This window comes from Panicum virgatum, chromosome 4N, assembly GCF_016808335.1.
Source record: "Panicum virgatum strain AP13 chromosome 4N, P.virgatum_v5, whole genome shotgun sequence".
Classification (NCBI taxonomy): Eukaryota; Viridiplantae; Streptophyta; class Magnoliopsida; order Poales; family Poaceae; genus Panicum; species Panicum virgatum.
The window spans coordinates 26719906-26739953 of record NC_053148.1 but is presented as its reverse complement, the minus strand read 5'-3'; the positions used below and the strand labels follow the sequence as shown (position 1 = coordinate 26739953).

General features: G+C 44.1%; 1 non-coding gene across 1 annotated transcript; it reads left to right on the top strand.

The window, feature by feature from the left end:
• Window positions 1-107, top strand: LOC120671688. The gene has a single exon (XR_005673786.1). It is a non-coding gene; the product is annotated as a small nucleolar RNA R71 (small nucleolar RNA).
• The last annotated feature ends 19941 nt before the right edge of the window (window positions 108-20048 follow it).

Sequence of the window (20048 nt, the reverse complement as noted above, 5' to 3'; positions counted from 1 at the left end):
ATACCGTGGTGGGGACATGCTGCAATGTACTCCTGTAATATCTCCCAAGCTTCCGGAATGGCATCATCCGGGAGCTGCTGAAATCCAGAGATTTTTCCTCGGAGGGCATTGGTTTTGCCCACCAGAAAGTACTTCGTCAGGAATGCATTGGAGCAAGCTTCCCATGTTGTGAAGAATGCTTTATTGGTGTAAAACCACATCTTCGCCTTGCCTAGCAAGGAGAATGGGAACAGCTGTAGACGAACGTTATCCATCGTGGTACCTCTGGGGTTGATAGTGCTGCTCACTTCCAAGAAGTTTTGAAGGTGAGCATTGGCATCCTCCGATGCCTTTCCACAGAATGGACTCGCTTGAACCATGTTGACCAGTCCCGACTTGAGCTTAAAGCCATAATTGCCTTGGTCATTGTTCAGTCCTGTAGGGATGTGGCTGCTGGACGGGGCCGAGTACTGCTTGAGAGTCTTGGCCATGGGTGGTGCTGAGACTGACAAACGAGGATTCCAAGTGGGTTTCTTCTGGGGTGGGATGACGCGGCGTCTCACAATTCTACCAATTCTCTGAGGATTCGGATCGAAGTTGGATGGTAGATCAAAACCGGTCATGCACTGCTCTGCATCGAATAAACGAGAGAGAGAGAGAGAGAGAGCAATGGTAAGCCCGCTAAAATTAGCGGTGATAAGACAGTAAGTGTTTTCACTCAATTGTACGATAACTTATATCCAATAGTGGCGCTCAATTCCTAGCATGCTTTTGGGAAATCCCTTGCGTTCTTTTTCCGGTACCAAACTGATCCGAAGTTCAGCTTATCATCCTGGAACCGACGGCCAAACTAAAAAGTGGACCGAATCCTAAAAGACATGCTAAGATCTTACATCATTCATTATGACAACCATGAAGATAAATGCCCATTTTTAGCAGAGTTCTCACCCAGCTATCAAGCAAGCTTGAAAATGGCACTATTTAAAGCCTCGTATGGTCAAAGGTGTCGAACTCCTCTGAGTTTGTCGCAAACCGAAGACCACTAAATATTTGGACCAGACTTGATAATCAGGAAAAATAACCAGCAAGAATAATACCCAAAAATCTTAAAGCTACCCACTCTAGCCAAATGAAATATTCTGGCAAAAAGAAGAAACCCTTTGCAACTTGAAATTGGTGATCATGTCTACTTTCTGGTTTCACCAACCAAAGGCACACACACTGTCCACACTAAGCATATTTACTTGAATCTCGGGACGAGATTCTTTTTAAGAGGGGTAGGCTGTGACACCTCTGGTGTCAGTTTAACGAAAGCCAGGCAATTAATATAACTTCACACACAAATGAGCTAAGAAAACTTAAATAAGAATCCTATATCTAGTTTTTACAAACTTGTGTGTAAATGTATGTGTGCATGTGTTTGAGTGCAGAGTGCTTGAAAAATAATGTTTGATTCACTTTTTAACTTGACTTGACATGAGTGGTAATAAGGCAATAAAATACACCTTTCATAATGAGCTATAAACTTTCTATGCAAATCAAATTTAAATTGAAAAAAAAACATCGGTTGAAATGATTATTGGAACCATTTTTTTAAAGAAAAGAAGACATAAAACATACTTACCTTGAAGGTTCATTAAGAAAATATTCAATTATTCATTTCTTTCTCAAATGACAACTTGGAGTTATGAAACAAAATAAAACTTCAAACAAAGGGTTAAATAATGGTTAAATATTCCTTTAGCTCATGATAACAAAGAGTTATACAGAACAATAATGCATCCTTGTATATGAGTATGTGTGGATATAAAACTTTTTCCTTTAATTTTTGTAAAACCTTCATGCTCAACTTGTCATAACCATGTAGTTTAAAGGCACACTCATATTTTTGTGACACATAGTTTATTTTAAAAGAATTTTTGCAAACTCAAAATTTAAACAAATCAAATAAACAAGAGTTCAATTTTTAGTGGTAAGGAAATTCAAATAACTTTCAAACCAATGCAAACATGCATATGAAAATAAATAGGCATATTCACCATGTCATGTTAAACAAAAGTTTAGTTGAAGCCTAGGAGCAAAAGTGCCAAAATTCACATGGAATGATAAGTACTTTAAATGCTAGTTTTTGAAATAATTAAACAACTCTCAAACCATTGCTCAAATGAAAAAGTGCATAACACAAAAGTTGTAGATCTCGAAAAACTAAACATAAATGGTATTCAAAAGTTTATCATTTGGAGCAAATAAGAAGGAGAAAAGTTGAAATTACAGAACTGAGTTTTGAACTTCGGATTATTTACGAGACTGCCACTGCTAGCACCTCTCTCTCCTCTCACGCCGTCCGAACTCCGGCGATGGAAAACCGCCCCGAGAACGGCCAAATGGGCCCGTGCGCCCCTGGTTTTGCTCGGAACCGCGTCGCCCTGGCTCGTCCTCTACTTGCCACGCGCCAGTGCGACCGCCTGCGTCGCCGCTCGCCGTCGCCTGCCTCCGCCCCTGCCCGGCCAAATCGACCTCCCCCAGATGTTGTTTGCTCCGCCACGAAACCTAGCACACCTATAAAAAGGAGCAGAACCCTCCCCTCACGTCCGGAACCCGCCCTCTACCCGCCATTGCCGTCGGCGAGCTCGAGCTCGCCGCGGACCGGCCGCTTCCGACCCGCATTGCCAGAGCGAGCCTCGCCATCTCCTTCCCAGACCTCCGCTAACCCTCCTCGACCAAAATCCCCTACCCCATCGTCGCCGGAGCGCCGCCGCGCCGGACCAGAGCCACCGCTGGCCGTGCCTCTCCGCGGACCCGCCTCCTCCGGCCCTCTCCCGACGAGCCAAGACCACCATAAGATGCGGCTCGACCTCCTCTCCATTTCCCCTCACTTCCCCCTACTTCCGGCGACGCTCCTAGATGGGAACCACCGCGCCAAACCTCCCCTGCTTTGTTTCACTCCGTCCCGGGACCTCAAGTTAAAAGAAACAAACATTCCAGGGTCTAATCTACAAAATGTGCATAAACTTCAAAACAGTGAACTTGTAAAATACATATAAAATCGTAGAAAAAATCAGAAAAATACAATCTCAACTGTTCTGGAATCCTTAGAACAAGAACTACAACTTTTGTTACAGTCACATATTCATATTTTGCTTCTATTTTAATCCATGAATAAAGTTATTTTAAATAGCTCATATTTGTTCTAGGAGTTGTGCTCATCAACTATGGGCGTTTTTTGGCTAGATTGTGCATCATACTGTTTATAGGGTCTGGTAAAAATATGAACTCATTTTGAAATCATTTATTTGCTCAAATCACAAAGATTCCTAGATCTACTAGTGAACTTCATATATTAATGCTTGTAAACTTAGAAATGTTTTAGCTCTGAAATTTTTACCGGATGAACATGCTACTGAAATATTTCTGATATATAATTTTGAGAATTTTCATATTTAATTTAATATATATTCTATTTAATGCTTTTTTATGAGATTAATTCATGGTATATAGTTCATGTGCTTAGATAAACCTAGGTTTATTTCTGGAACTTTGATTTAGTCTTGGAATCATGCCTGCAAAGTTTGAACTCCATTTACTGAATATTTTTACAGTTATAATTCATACTTTTGACATCATGCCTAGATTTGTTTTTTTTTGTTTTGGATGCTATAGTTCATATCTGATCATGATATTTGGAAATGTTCTTATATAGTATGTGTACTCTCTGTAGTGAAATTTGGATATGCAGTACTGGTCGACTTGTATCTCGAATGAATATGCAAGTTCATAAATAGTTTAATTCATAAGTAAATGATCTAGTAGAAATAAATACTGATATTTTTTTTACTGAAGCATGTGTAAGTTTAGATCTAGCTCTGGTAAAAATTTGGTACACAGAAACCATAGGGAACTCTCTGTAGAATTTAACTAAGCTATGCACATGCTTGTATTGTTAAATTGGTTACTACTGTTATATGTTCAGTTAAATCATGGAAACATTATAGTAATAAGAATATCATTTGTAGTAGTTCCAGTAAAAATTTGAGCTCCAGAAACATTATAAATCAATCTGTATAAATTGTGGTTGATATCAACACACTAGGTTTTAATCATTTTTCATGCTTACATCTTTAATGGTTTTACCTACATTTTTTACTGTAGACTATATTTTAAGTCTGGTACATTTTGTAAAAATTTGAGAACCAGCACTTTCTTAAATTTCTCTGAATAAATACAACTTGATTAATGTAGGCGTATATTTACTTATTTACTATGCTCTGTAAATTGCACAATAAAATCTGAAAATTTTACAGTAACATGAACACGAGATTTAGAACAATTAGAAAAATTTTGAGAACCAATACTTGCATGGTTAGTTCTGTATAAATAGATCTTTGTTCTAGCAGTGGTTGCGTATTTTATTTTTCATGTTTAATTGATTGCACAAAATGAGCTGAAATTTATTTAGTAAATATTTTGTTCAGAGAAGTACCTTGTGCAAAAATTTCAACATCAGAAACTATGTATAACTTCAGTTATGAATATCACATTATTTCTCTAATATTAATTAGGACAAGTACATTTTCTGCACATTGATAAAATAGAAAAAAAACAAACCCTTGCTTTATGAGTTAAGTAAGATAAACAACTACTCAATAAACGATTGCCCAAGAATATGTAATTAAGAAACCTTATAACAAAAAAAATTGTGCTTTATTGGATTACAACTTTATAGTGAAATGTCTAAAGTAAATAGACTCTAAACACAACTCATGAACATGCATTTGCATATAGATGTGGATATTCTCAGCGACTGAACGAATGAATTGTTGCCGGAGCACGGGAAGGATTATTGTGAAGCTCAAGTCAATCTAACTGAATTGCTAACTGAATTTGCTGAAGACCCGAACCAATGTTCGGGAGAGTCCAAGGCTACTTTTGAACAGTGCCCAAGAAGGCAAGCCCCGGTGCATAATCCTATTATTTTTCGTGTTATATTCATCTAACTATTCGTATATGTTGTAATAATTTTATTTGTGCATTTACATTCTTAGGCGTTGTTCGAAACCATAGATGCATGTCCCTAGGTACCTATGTTTGTTATCCGGATCTTTTTCCCGACTAGTTGCCCCGCTAACTAGGAACGGTAGAAGTCGAGTGGTTTCCTGCCTCTCGTGAGAATATAGGAGTTGACTGACTTTAACTACATACTGCAATCATAAGGATTACGGACGGGGTCATGGGATGGTACTGGTGGTTGAGACCCCGTCGGTTTAGTGAAAAAGTACTAAGGCCGCAGTATGTGGTAGCTTTGTTAAGCGTTTGAACATACTAACCACATGCGGAGAAATATGGTAATCGGTAAGCTTAAGTACCTAATCGGACCGTGGCGGGGGACATACCACCCCACCGTCTTTGAACATTGCACATTGTTCTCATGCGGTCAACATGTGGGTGCAGAGTCTGCGTACTCTGTAGTCGAGGGCGGTGGGCCTATCCCGCAACATGAGAAGAAAGGGGAAAAGTTGTGTGGGTGGCGTAGTGCCCCATACGTGTATGTTAGGTTTCCCTGGCCAGGTTAAGAAACTCGATTCGAATCGTCCGCCTCTCACGGTTTGAGACTGCTTAACACTTTGCCACATAGAGTAACAAGTGGAATATGATGATGATAATACTATTGTATGATTAATGTTTTTACTACCATGCTTATTAGAAATAGATGCTCATCTAAAATGGTTAATATAACTAGAATATGGAAAAGCTAAAATCTGAAATTAAGGACCTACTCTTAGTCGCTTTTTCGGCAAAACAAACCCCTCTAGCCAAAAAGCCTTGCATGTCTAATTAACAGAACTAAGGTGTATCCGATGATGGGTAAGCCTTGCTGAGTATTAGTATACTCAGCCTTGCTTGTGGCTTTGTTTTCAGGTATTGCTTATAAATTGTGTTTGCTGGTTTAACTACTTTACCTCAGGTTGGTCTTTGAAGTTGGTTGTTTCCCCGGCCAACACTAACTCTGCTGATTGATGTCTCGTACGGGCTTCATCGTGACATCATTATGACGTTAGCCATTTTCATCCCTCTGCTGCAAATAATGATACTCTAATAAACTGTTGTAGATAAGACCTCTGTAGTACTTGTCTTATTTTCAGAATCATTTTCTAATATTTAAATTTCCGCTGCAACTCTGAGATATATGAAATGATCTGTGTTGTAATCTCTGGGCTCACCTTCATGTGGGTGTTGTCTGTTTGATCCTGGAAAGCGTGGCTTTAATCAAGGCTTCACTCGAGGAACTACCGGTGAGTGATGTTTTGGGTCAGCGTTGCCTAGCAACAATGATCAGAGCACCCGAGCCCATTTATTTTGGGTGGTTCCGCCCCAATGGTGACATTAAGAAATGCCAACACACCTGCAGCTCTAAGCATATGACTAACATAACCTTTGCTCTTGAATTGTATACATGGATCTTTGTTTGCCTATGCTCCCACTAACCTTAGGTGTATTTGTTTATTCTTTATTCATGAGAGTTGGCTGATATGTGTGTCACATTACCCTCAATTATCATTTATCATGACTTACCCCTGTACAATCAGCAGTCTGCACCTTATCTCATACTATTATGGTTATGTATATGGTGAACACATTTACACTCCACGCCATCCCTTGGGAAAATATAAATAATGATACCTTGAATTCTTCCGGGAGAAATGCTACAATGGTATATCCATGCGCTTGTGGATCGTTCTGTAAATGTTAAGACATACCGCACGATGTTTCATGGCGTTGTTGCTATGAACCTAACCCGTTCGTGGTGATTGCGCTATGGAACGCCGACCGGCATTTCTGGCGCCATTGCTGGGAACTAACCCCTCGTAGTAGCGACATTAAGAAATGCCAACAACATGATGTCTTGGTTAATTAAGTGTTGCTTGATAACGCAATCCCACGGTTTGTAGAGGTAGCCTGCAAGTGGTGACATTCCTGTTTTGTGCCATCGTAATCCTCCATGTTCAGTTAGGGTGGTAGGAGGTCCATAAACTATCGTAACAGTTGTACAACTTTGACTGGTAGTCATAAGCGGTCTCGAGGTAGTACTAGGTTTACTAAAGTTAGGATAATCGTGAGTAAAGTTTACAATACAATATAAACTATATAATTAACTTAAGTACATCAAAACCTGAGCTACGAACTTCTTTCTATCTCCCTGCCTTTATCTTACTTTCCATTGTTTATCTTACTATTGACGGCTGTTAAGTGCAAAATATATGCCGTCAACTCCTGCATAAAAACATAAAGAATGGACATCAACAGTAGTGGTAGGAGTTATTACTAACAAATTCCACTAGTGTTGGTGAATTATTGATTGCAGGGACACAAGTCGGAAATAAGATGAAAATACAAAGAATACGCAGGAGAAACCACAGAAGATTGCATCATGCGTTACACTTGCAAGATGGGCCCATTTGACATAGAAAACTGACGTACAAAGCCCCGGCACCGACATACACAAGATGGGGGCCCACCTTGCAGTGTCCAAGACGAAAAGCAGCACGAGAAGCGGGCCCCTAGGGCTGGCCAAACCCTAGGGTTGTCCGGCCCCACTTTGGCGCCAAATGGCCCGAGCTTTGGCGGGAAACTCGATCTTATCCACTCCAAGGCGGTGCTCTATGTTTCCATATTTATTGATGGCGGGAACCGACCTATTTGGACTATAAAAGGGGGCCTCCCTCACCCCTCTCACACACACCAACAAGATGTAGACTTGTGCTCCATTCCAAAGGTGAAGCGCTGTTTAGGCTAGTGCTTACAGTAGGAGGAGGGTGAGGAGTAGTTCGGGGAAGCGCCGGGCCTGTCGGCGGTCTTCTCCGGTCTTGTACCTCTACGGATGCTGGCTTCCTCTGGTTTGAGTAAGTTAGTATTTATGATTCTTATTTTGCATACTACTTTTGCTTGAGTGAGATCAGTTCTCTTACTCACGAGTTCGTCGCTCCGTATTTATATAGAGTGCTGTAGTTTGCTATGGGTTAATAGACGTAGTTAGACTGCAGTAGTAATCAGTAGCGCAGATGTGGTGTCTAGGCTAAGGGTTTCCTTTGTTTGCCTTATATCCCACGGTCTGTGAGGTAGGCCCAGGTGGTGACAGTCCTGTCGGTTCTTCGTAGTCCTCCACATTTGGATATAGCGTAGAGCTGTTGGCCGGAGTCTCCTGACCATTTCAAGGGTAAGCCGGTGCCCGAAGTGAGTATTCTGCCCGAGAGATCAACCTTTAACTCATCTTTAGTGCTACCGCAGGAATCCTCTCTATCCTCGCCACTTATCATGGTGTGTCCTTGGAACGATTAAGTTAGGAGTTAGTGCACACATGTTCCCTGTGGATACGATACCCTTGAATACTCACGTATGAAAGCTACGATGGTATCCGTGTGCTTGCAGATTTATTTCGCAGTCATTAAAATACCCAACAAGCTTACTAGCGCCGTTGCCGGGGAACGGTTGCTGTTCTAACTTCGAACTTAGTTGGTCCTCGTATCTTTTCATTTTCAAAATATAAAAAAATCTTACCTTTTTTCTGTCCTTACCTCTACCTTGATCCATGCCACCCTAATCATCATCGTATCTTTTTGCTTTCTTATCTCTACCTCCACCCCCATTACCCATGGAAGGTTATCCTCGTACACACGTTCCGACCCTTTGGGGTGAGTCTTTATTGCCATCCTCTCAAGACCTAGTTCCTCATCTGTCCACGAAATTCATCCCTGAAATGTTCCCGTGTCAAGGCAAACTCCAAGATGTTTTCACCGAGGAATATGCCTTGACATTGACCATCGTGTTGTAAGTCCGTAGGACTCATCTTTTGGTCAAGGGATCATAAGGACATACCGATTGAATCGAGTGAAATAAATTCACATTCAAATCCTCGATTACCGATCGATGCCAATCAAATCAAGTGATTCAAAACTCACATTTTGTTCCTTGATTTTGATTGATGCCCAATAGAAGTTATGCTCACCCTTCATTTCAAATGAACTTCTATTGGAAGCTTAGGATGGATTGCTTGACCTCCATGCAAGGCTTCCATCCTAACGATGGGTTGAGTTGAAAATACTCATTCCGCTCATGATTTGAACTCAGAACCGTTCCAATGGCCAACAGAGTTACACATCCTCTTTCATTATGGGGCTATGAACACTCTTGAGTTGCTCTATCTGGAGATCAAACCACTCACTCCATGAGCATGAAGTTCTGTTTTGATTCATCACAAAAGCCATGCTCATCTTGAGGTCTCCAAGATCGTTCATTGGTTGTGCCAAGTCGCTGCCAGTCTTACGATCATCTCAGGGTTTCCGATCATAGATGCCCTTTAGGATGGTTGTGTTTGGTTCTTCTTAACATCTTTGCAGAGCTCGTAGTTGTATTTGTGCTCTAACCCTACAGCTTGAACAACGTTAAATCCACAAATGGTGGTGACACTGGGAACTACATCACCATTGTTAGTTGCAGGAGGTATCCCCATGGTCGAGCTTGCGACCATAACAAAGCACTACCGGGAGGTAGCCCGGAGTAATTTAAAAACTAAAAATTTCTCCTAAGTAATAAAGCAAGAATATGTTTTTAAGCATAGTATGCACCCTCGGGTATTCTTGGTTCTAACCATTCTAGGTTAAGATTAAGAAGAGTGTTGACGGTCGTTAATTGCGAAATATAACCGTCAACTATACTCATAAAAGAAGAAAAACTATACCTCTTACTCACATATTTGTATCACTAACCTAGCTCCACAGTTGTTTTTGAAGATTTATGTTTTAAGGAGCACAAGTCTGGAATAAGAAGAAAACACGACGAATACGTAGACAAAGTCGCAAACGATCGCGTCCTGTATAACACATGCAAAGGAGGCCCACAAACTAGACCAAACCGACCAACCAAGCCCCGGCACCGACCATCTGACATCAGGACCCACCAGGCAGCAACCCAGACGAAGACGGTGGCCAGAGACGGCACAGGGGGGGTCCGCCGACCCCACCTGGTAGCCTCTCCCGGTGAATTTTGGTGGGAAGGCTGATCTTATTCTCCTAAAGGTGGTTTGGCATGTTTCCATACAAGGAGATGGCGGGAACCAACCTCTCAAGCTATAAAAGGGGCCTCCCACCACTCTCACCACACACACCACTTGAAGGCCTCTCTCTCCCACTCACTTGTGACTTGTACTCCTTAGGGTAGTGGAGCTAGGCTAGTACTTCATCTCCTTAGCGAATCTAGTCGTCCTCGGGGTCGGCGAGCAATCCTCGGCCTCTGGTATGGCTTTGTATTCCGACTTTCATTATGCTATTCATATTGAGTTCGTTCTTGGTTATCTTGCTATGTTCTTAGCATGCTTAGCCTTGATCTATGCTTTATCAAGTTATATTAGTTGCTTGCTTAGACAAAATGATCTGGGTAAGGATATCGGTTCGTGGTGCTTTCGGGCTTGCCTTAGCATCTTACCTGTCCATCCGAAGAGTGGGGGACCCGGGGGTGCTAGGGTAGTGACCTCATATGCGGGCATGGTGCCTGGGTATGCAGGATCCTTCGGATATGACGGTGCTCCATGGTTTGACTGGGGTAGACCGCAGGTGGTTGTTGACGGTCCTTAAGTCAGAAATAAAGCCGTCAACTCCTGCATCTTTTCATAACTTTCAAACACCAAAAGTAGTTAGAGGACTTATTTCTAATCATTTCCACGAGTTTTGGTGATTCTGGGATTGTAGGCACTGTCAGACCCGGGGCAGCAGGACTGCTTATAGGCATAGAATGTTCTTGAGTAAGGGATAGCTCATGGATGTACCTTACCTCTTTTGTAACTACCCGAATAGGTGTAGAACTAGCTGCAGTACAAAGGAAACTACCCGATCTTGTTGTAATAGGATTCCAACTGTACTCGGCTAGGACTTTCCATGTGACCCTGTCCCCCCGGATATATAAGGGCGAGCAGGGACCCCCTCTACACAATCACCAACACCTAAGGCAATACAAACCACACAGGACGTAGGGTATTACGCAAACTCACGGCCCGAACCTGTCTAATCTTTGTTTTCCTTGTACCATCGAGTTCCAGAGCAGTCGATCCTTACCTACAAACCTTACTTCTAAGGGTATCCCTGAGCAGGCTTGGCGGTAAACACCGACAGGCACCCATACACGGAATAGAGCAAAAACAGACAAAAGATGCAACACAATTAATCAGAATATCTGACACAGTGTCACACATGCAAAGGAGGCCCACAAACTAGACCAAACCGACCAACCAAATCCCGGCACCGACCATCTGACATCAGGACCCACCAAGCAGAGACTCAGACGAAGGTGGTGGCCAGAGGCGGCCATAGGGGGTCGGCCGACCCCACATGGAAGGTGTAACATCCTAATTTAAATTTCAGTATTTAATAATAAATTTAATTGGTTTTATTTAATTTTCTAAGGTTTTATATGCTTAGCCTTGCATTTAAGTAAAATTTTTCTTTCACAAGTAATTAAAATTCATCTTAGGTTCAACTTGTTTGTGCATTCATGCTGGAGCATAGTTTTAAAATGACATAAACCGAGCAATCATATACGTGCCAGGATCAAGTCACACGTGTATACAATAGAATGAACAGTTTATCACAGCACATATCACGTAAAAAGATATAATAAAGCGAGTATGAATGTTATTTATTACATTAATGACAAAAATGTCTGATATAGAGTATGTGGAAGCGTAAAAACATATACGAAAAACTCTCAGAAGCTGGGCGCCACAGGGATGTCGACTGGGAGACGAACGCCTAGAAGTCCTCGTACTCCTGTTAGCTCCGGGTGAACTCCTCCGCGTTGCCGGGAACTGAGCAGCAGTAGGGTATCCCCAAAGAGAACAAGAGGAAAAGAGTAGAGTAGGCAAGAGTGAGTACACAACTTGTACTCAACAAGTATAACACAAACTATGAGGCTCTAAGGTTGGCTTACTCGACTGCATTAGCTTTTAATCTTGGCAAAGTTTTATTAAAGCTAATTACTACAAGTGGATGAATTACCATAAACCCAGTTACATAGTAATTAATCAAAATTAATTATGAACTACTGAGAACCAAACCAAACCAAACCACCCGGGGAACCCCCCCTAATCAAAGGAAGATAACCCCACTAATCAAAAGGAGGATCTGGGCCGCTCATAACCGTGAGCATGGCTAGTATACCAGTTTTACACTCTGCAGAGGTTGCACATCTTTACCCACAAGTCGTGAGCTACGCTAGTTGTTCATCACACTTCCGTAGGTGAGATGACTAGCAAACTCACTACGAGCCCTTTACAAAGAATCTCGTTGGTAAGGAGTAACCACGAGGGTTGAATCGGCGATGATGGAGCAGGTCTAGTGGGCGTCAAGACACAAAAGCACAGACGAGGCCACTCAGTACGAGGGCCATAGAAGCTTACCACCCTTTCCCCACAGGTAAGTTACTCCAAACCAAAAAGACCTAATTAGTAAGCCAAGACCGTCCCATTCCAGTCTTGTGGTAGCGTTGTTGTCCCAGGTTGTCGCTCTATGAACCGGTCCTTAGGGAGAGTGGCCAACCCAGCACTAATCACCGTGCTGGCCCCCTAAACCTTGATTCTAACAAAACATCATTTTAAGAACGCACAAACCACTTAAGTTGCATAAGATTATTAACAAATTAATTAAAAAGGACCATTATGTGTGAGAGCGCAGCAACCTAGCACAACTAACCAAAATGCAACCCAAGGTAATTATATAAAGGATAAATGTGGTTAGGAAATCCTTATAGGCATACAATATTAAAATGCAGTATGAAAATGTATTTAGAGGTGATAGGTGTTGTTCATGTTATACTTGCCTTCCTCAAAGTTCTCCTGCTGCTCAAACTGCTCTGAAGATGGCTCCTAGTACTCCTCCGAAGGATCAACATCTACTCACGATCGAAACGCCAAAACAAGTTCAGCACATACACATACATGCAAACAAGAACAAACACTAAGAAACAGTACAACAATACATAAAAACAGCAAACAAAACTAAGCTAAGACTATTCTACATGTTACAACGATCGCGTGGACATAAAGAACACCTAAAACGGAGCTAGAATGCGAAAACTAGGCTTAAAACAAGATCTAGAGGCTAAACTGTAAGAAAAACAGAGTTCTAGGGGCTTCTGCGCAAAAACCAGGGACCTATATGTAATTAAACCATAGCTGCAGGGGTTAGCATGCAAAAATGGCGGGGCTGGACTGTAGGTTCAAAACTGGGAAAGTTTAGGGGCCTATGTGAATAAAACAGGGCCTGGATGTAAATACTTTTGAACGCGCCTGGACCGCGGGTTAATTTCAAAGAAACCCGAGGACTCTTTAGCAAAAAGCCCAGCGAACCGGTATTCTAGATCTAATCTCGTGCGTTCGCTGTAGATCTGACGGTCTAGGGTTGAGGCGGGCGATGTCGGCGGCGAAATGAGTTGACTAGAAGCATACCAAGAATGGCTGAACTATCATCCCAAATGGTTTCCGCTGACACATGGTGAACTCTACCCTGGAGGTACTCTTTTGGTCCCTTCTTGGATTGCTCATGCTTTGTATGATCACTGCACACTGGCATCACCTGCTGCTGATCCTGGTCATTCTGGGCACCCTGCTTGGAGTAGTTCCCAGAAATAAGGTGGGTCTCGTCACCACTGGTACGCGGGATTGGTGAAAGGTCCTGGACTGGTGCTACCGGTGACAGGTGATTCTGTGGACAACTTTTGGCATAATGACCTTTTTGCCCGCATTAGTAGCACATGCGGCGGCGGTGAATGGCGCTACTTGGTTGACCTCCCTATGAACTTAACCTCCCATCTTGCATTATTTCTGCTACTTGCTTTTTGGACTCCATGCGATCGCGTGACTGAATCACATTCATAGTCATAGTCAACCCATCAACATAATCATAGAGTGCTTGGTTCTTGACCTGAGTATCTCTAGAGCACTCAGGATCCTTTCTCTTCTGGATGGTCTGTAGCTCATCGACCGATTTGGAGTCAAGGAAAAGGGAATCCTCTGCTAGCTGCTCTTGATGAGACATCTTTCTCTTTGTACTGGAGAACAACCTCTGGCTCCTCCTAGTTGTGGCTTCATCTTCAGTAGCACGAACTTGACGACAAGGAACACCATAGAATTGGCAACACAGGCAAGCTTTCTCACTATTCTTCGGGTGGTATGTTGTTTGCGAAGACTGATCTTGTACCGTCATCGGCTGCACCACGGAAACAGTTGCATGAACACCATCACCCATTGCACTGTCTCCAAGGCCTTTTTGTTCAGCTGACATCTGAGCTGGGGTAAAGAGGAAACATAGATTGGTAAGGTCAAAGAAGAGAGAAAACCCCACTATCTAAGGTTCTATCTTATTTAGACAACACTGCCCAGGCATCACTGCTACTAACTCCAGATAGGTGTTACATAGCTCCGAAAAAGGGAGCTATAGCATAACTCTTCTGCCTCGTCCGAGAGATTCTCAAATTCTCCTGTACTATCCGAGAGATTCTGTCACAGAAGGGTCTCACGCTGAGTTTTGGTGAGAACGTCGTTCTTATCCTCTAGAAGACGGTTTGCAGTGTTCCCATATTTGTTGATGGCGGGAACTGACCCTTGGAGCTATAAAAGGGGCCACCACACACCCTCTCAAAGACACCATTCACCACTCCATTCACTTGTTGGAGAAGTAGTAGTAGGACTCCACTTGTATCATTAGAGTAGAGGGAGTGTGCGAGGAGAAGGATCGGAGAAGAGCCGGACGTGTCGGCCTCTCTTCGTCTTGTACCTCGATAGGTACGAATCATTTGAGTAAGTATCCGGAGTTCATCTTCTGTTAAGTTCTTGGTTTAGTATTCTTAAGTTATTCATTTGTTTACGGGTTCATCGTCCGTTCTTGTAACGGTTGCCCTAGTAGAGGGCCCTGATAAAGACGGGTAACCCTGCGCAATGCTAGAGTAAGTAGTCGAAGGCTTAAGCGTGGTGCTTAGGTCCTAGATTGCCTTTGTTTGCCTCGTGCTCCACAGTATTGCAGGGTAGACCGCAGGTGGTGACAGCCCTGTCAGTCCACTACGAAGCTGCTTCATGGTTAGTGCACTCCCCCTGTCCGAGTACGGCATAGAGCCACAAGCCGGAGGTCCCTAACAGTACCTGGGTCAGACCAGTGCCTGAAGTAAACAAGTGACGAGCCTAAGTTTACCTTGCCTTGACCTTCAACCTTAGATAAACAACACTACCCAAAGCTCGCCTACTTCTTGTCCTGGGTTAAACCATAGTTATTAGAACCGGACCAGACATCGAATCGGTGAGGCTATTGGTCACTGGTTCATTGGTCCAACCGTTAAGAACTGGTTGAACCGCTGGTTCAATAATTTTGGACCGGAGAATTGAACCGGTCACAAATACTTCAGACCGGTGCAATATAATAATGTATAATAGATAATTAGCAACATATATTTGATCGTTTATATACATAAGATTATTAAAAACACAATTGTATAACCTGCTTCCCACTAACCGACCCACGAGTACAAACACATACTCCAAGATATTGGTGCTCTAGAGTTGTTTTACTGCATATATAAAATTGGTGCAAAAAAGACGAGAATAATAATTAAAATATTCACCATTGTGAAACAATCTTAAATGCTAAATTTAATGCGCCATTGCCTGTGAAATCTCGATACCCTGAATACTCTCTGGGTGATGTGCTACAACAGTATCTTCCGTGCACTTGTGGATTACTCTATGATCGTTAAGAAATACTTGTTGGCGCCTACCAACATCACCGAGCGATGACGCCCGCAGACGCCAATTTGGGATGGCATTATTTCATGAACCACGAATAGATCCGCAAGCGCACGGAATACCACTGTAGCATTTTACTCGGGTGTATACCGGGGTGTCATTTATATTTCCGCAGGGAAGGCGATGAGTGAGAGAATATATAGATCAGTTGGTGAGCTCTATCTAGATTGGATATTCTCATGCATAAACAGGGGTAAGATAATAACATGGTAGGAGGTAGTATGACACACACACAAACTACTCTCTTGGATAAAAGAATAAAGGTTACTTTAGGCCGGGAGCAAGGTAAAAGTCAGAGCTCGAGTCAGCTGTGCTAGGCTAGCTATATCTACACTTTCTCATTAGTTAGCTCATCAGAGATTAAACTACACAACAGGGAGATCGCTATCGAAGTAACAGGAGGAGCCCATACACCCCGGCGACTTTATGTACCTCCTACCCCCCATACCGAACGTGGAGGATTACTAAAAGGCACGGATAGGGCTGTCACCACCTGCCGGCTACCTCTACAAACCGTGGGTATAGTTGACATCCAGCAACTCTTAGCTAATCTAGACACCATGTCTACACTAGTAAGGGATACTCTAGTGTCCCGCATGGAGCCCCCACCCTTCGGATGGGCAGACATCACACTAGAGCAATCATACGAATACTGGAGCAGTTGATAGAGTTCTAAGAACAAAAGACTAACCATCTCTAGCATAGGGCGATCATGCAATGCAAGCATTGAATAATAACGCAACCATGACAAGAAGCATATACTCGATAACTCAGAATATATTTCAAGCAAATATCGGTAACCATAGTCTAATTCTATTACAAACGACCGAATATTACAAGAGAGAGCTAGAGATGAACCCATACCAGACTCTCGAGCAACTCCGGCGACTCGATGACTCCTAGACTTCTCCTATACTCCACTAAGCCTAAAGACTATGCAAGGAATGCAAGAGAGGAAGAGGTGTGTGGGGTGTGTGAGTGTTCTATTCTCTACCCCCCCATCTATTTATAGCAGGGAGCCACCAGCCGCACCACCCCAAACCAACGTTGTGAGCCAACAGGGAAGCGCCACGTGCCTTGGTTGAGGCGGTGGGGCCCACTGGCCTGGCCGGCCAACCAGGTAGGTCGGTCGGCCTGCCCGGGCTGCCAACCGCCCCCAACTTCCTGGAGTGGGCTTGTCTTGGTCTCCCCTTGTCCAAAAGTTGAGGCACGGCCTGCCCCAGCTGGGTTTGCTTCAGTTCTTGGGCTTCACTTGGTCCATTTGAGCTTGAATCGGTACTCTGATATTTTCTGTGATTTTATGTCGGGCCAAAGTGTGCTTATAACCTGCATATTAGCTTGAAAACACAACTTGCATATTCTAAAAGGTGAAGTGTGATTTAGGAACTTTATTGGATAAGGATGTGTGTAAGAAATGCAAACTCTCATGATTTTCTGATCAAGTTGACGCCTGGAAATAGTCGTTAGTGAGTGTCAACAATACCAACAAGCATTTCTGGCGCCGTTGCCGGGGAACGGTTGCTGTAGTTATCTTCGAACCTAGTTTGCCCGTGTATCCTTTCTTTTACCTTTTTGTTTCTTTTATCCTTTTCTTTTATCATGGAAAACCTTTCTATCCAAAACCTTTCTGCTCCCGAGGGCGAGTTCGTAGAGCCACCACAATCATCGAAGCCAATCACAGATTCCTGCTTTGAACTCCGCCCTGGCTTCATAGCCATGGTTCGGGAACAAACCTTCTCAGGATATGATAGAGAAAATCCCTACCACCACCTAGGAGAGTTCGAGCAGTTGTACTCATGCCTATCAATCGCAGGCATGGCACAAGAAACACTTTGGTGGAAGTTGTTTCCCTTCTCTCTAAATGAGAGGGCGAGGCAATGGTACGCCCACAACATAGGAAAGGTAAACAGAGAATGGGAAGAACTACGGGATAGATTCTGTCTCGCATTCTTCCCCATTTCTCGCATCGCTTCCCTATGGAAAGAAATCCTTGACTTTCGTCAGGATGAGAAGGAATCCTTAGGTGTAGCCTGGGCCAGGTTCTCACAGCTTATGCATGCCGGCCCAGACTTGTCTATCCCTGACCACGTGTTGCTTCAACACTTCTAGTTAGGGCTTAGCAAGGAATCTGCCCTACAGCTTGACATCTCTGCCGGAGGATCATTCACCCATAAAACCACAGCCGAAGGAGAAGCTCTCCTGGATCATATCATAGAGAACACATCCTTCATAGAAACCCTTCCGGCAGAGAAATCCTCAAGCCATGAGGAAGTTCCGTTGGTTGATTCTACAAAACCACCATCAAATCCCATAGAACCAACCACCGAATCTTCCCCCGAACATCGCCCAGTGCGATGATCATGAGAGAGTTTTGTACGCAGCAGGACAGCTGCGAGGGGCAGCTTTGGACTGGTGGGAGTCCCACCCAGTTCACGACCGCGAGGCTCTCACTTGGCTCCAGTTCCGGGAGCGTTTCCGCAGCCACAACGTCCCCGCGGGCGTTATGAAGATGAAGCAGAAGGAGTTCCTTGCACTGAAGCAGGTAATCTTAAATATAATCATTCAGCGGTTTCTTTTGAGCTAATGCCCCTTGTTCTATCCTTATGAATCTTGAGATAACCTTCCGATATCTATTTGTCTTTGTGAATTCAGGGGACTATGTCGGTCACGGAGTATCGTGATCGCTTTCTGCAGCTTGCTCGCTACGCCCCTGCCGATGTTGCGGATGACCGCAAGAAGCAGGAGCACTTCATGGAGGGTCTTGAGGACTACCTCCAGTACGCGCTGCTCAACCTCCGCTTCGACGACTTCAACCATCTGGTTGACAGCGCGCTCAACACTGAGCGCAAGCACTTGGAGATGGAGGACAAGAAGAGGAAGATCGTCCCCGTTGCTTCCGGCAGCAACACTCGTCCTCGCCTCCAGCAGCCCCAGCAGTACCAGCAGCCTCAGTACCGGCCTCCTCAGCAGTACCAGCAGAGGCCACCGCAGCAGTACCCGCCTCGACAGCAGCAGCAGGCGGGGCAGGGCCAGAGGTTACCGGCACCTCCGGCTTGTGCTGCTCCACCGGCACCACAGGCTCCACGTCCGGCAGCTCCTACCGGACAGCAGGCTCAGGGACCTCCTCGCACCTGCTTTCACTGCGGCCAGCCGGGGCACTACGCCAACGCTTGCCCCCGGAAGGCGCAGGCGGGACAGCAGGGGCGCCCAGCTCCGCCCAGGGCGCCACTTCAGGGCAGAGTGAACCACGTGACGGCCGAGTCAGCGGCCGAGGCTCCCAACGTGGTTATTGGTACGTTCATGGTTAATTCATATCCAGCTACAGTGCTTTTTGATACTGGTGCTACGCATTCCTTCATTACTCAGTCTTTTGTCGAGCATCATGGTATTCATACTAGCACATTAAAGAGGTGCCTGTTAGTATCTTCACCGGGAGGACAGTTGAGGTCTCACACTTACTGCCCGAGAGTCAGTGTTTCCTTGAGGGGAGTAGAGTTCTGTACTGATCTGATGGTGCTACACACCAAGGGCATTGATGTCATTCTGGGAATGGAGACTCTGGCCAAGTGGGGAGTTCGGATAGATTGTGCTCAGAGGACAGTCTTGCTATCAGCTTCCAGTGGCCAAGAGGTTGTTATCAGTGCAGTAGAGCCTTCGGGATTTCTTCATCAGATGGAGGCTAGACCCACGGACGGTATTCGCGTGGTGTCTGAATTCCCGGATGTCTTTCCGGATGATTTGCCAGGTATGCCGCCTGAACGCGCCATTGAGTTTTGTATTGATCTCTTGCCTAGGCACAGCTCCTATTGCAAAGCGGCCCTACCGTATGGCACCTATAGAGCATGAGGAAGTCAAGAAGACTATTGATGAGTTGCTAGCCAAGGGCTATATCCGTCGCAGCTTCTCTCCTTGGGCTTTTCCATTATTACTGGTAGATAAGAAGGATGGCTCGAAGAGGATGTGTGTCGATTATCGGGAGCTGAATGCAGTCACTATCAAGAACAAGCACCCGCTGCCCCGTATTGAGGATCTCTTTGATTTGCTTCGAGGTGCTCGTATATTCTCAAAGATTGATCTTCGCTCGGGCTATTTTCAGATGAGGATCCGTCCTGGGGATATTCCGAAGACGGCATTCACCTGCAAGTACGGGATATATGAGTATACGGTCATGTCCTTCGGCTTGACTAATGCCCCGGCTTACTTCATGCATCTGATGAACATGGTCTTCATGGAT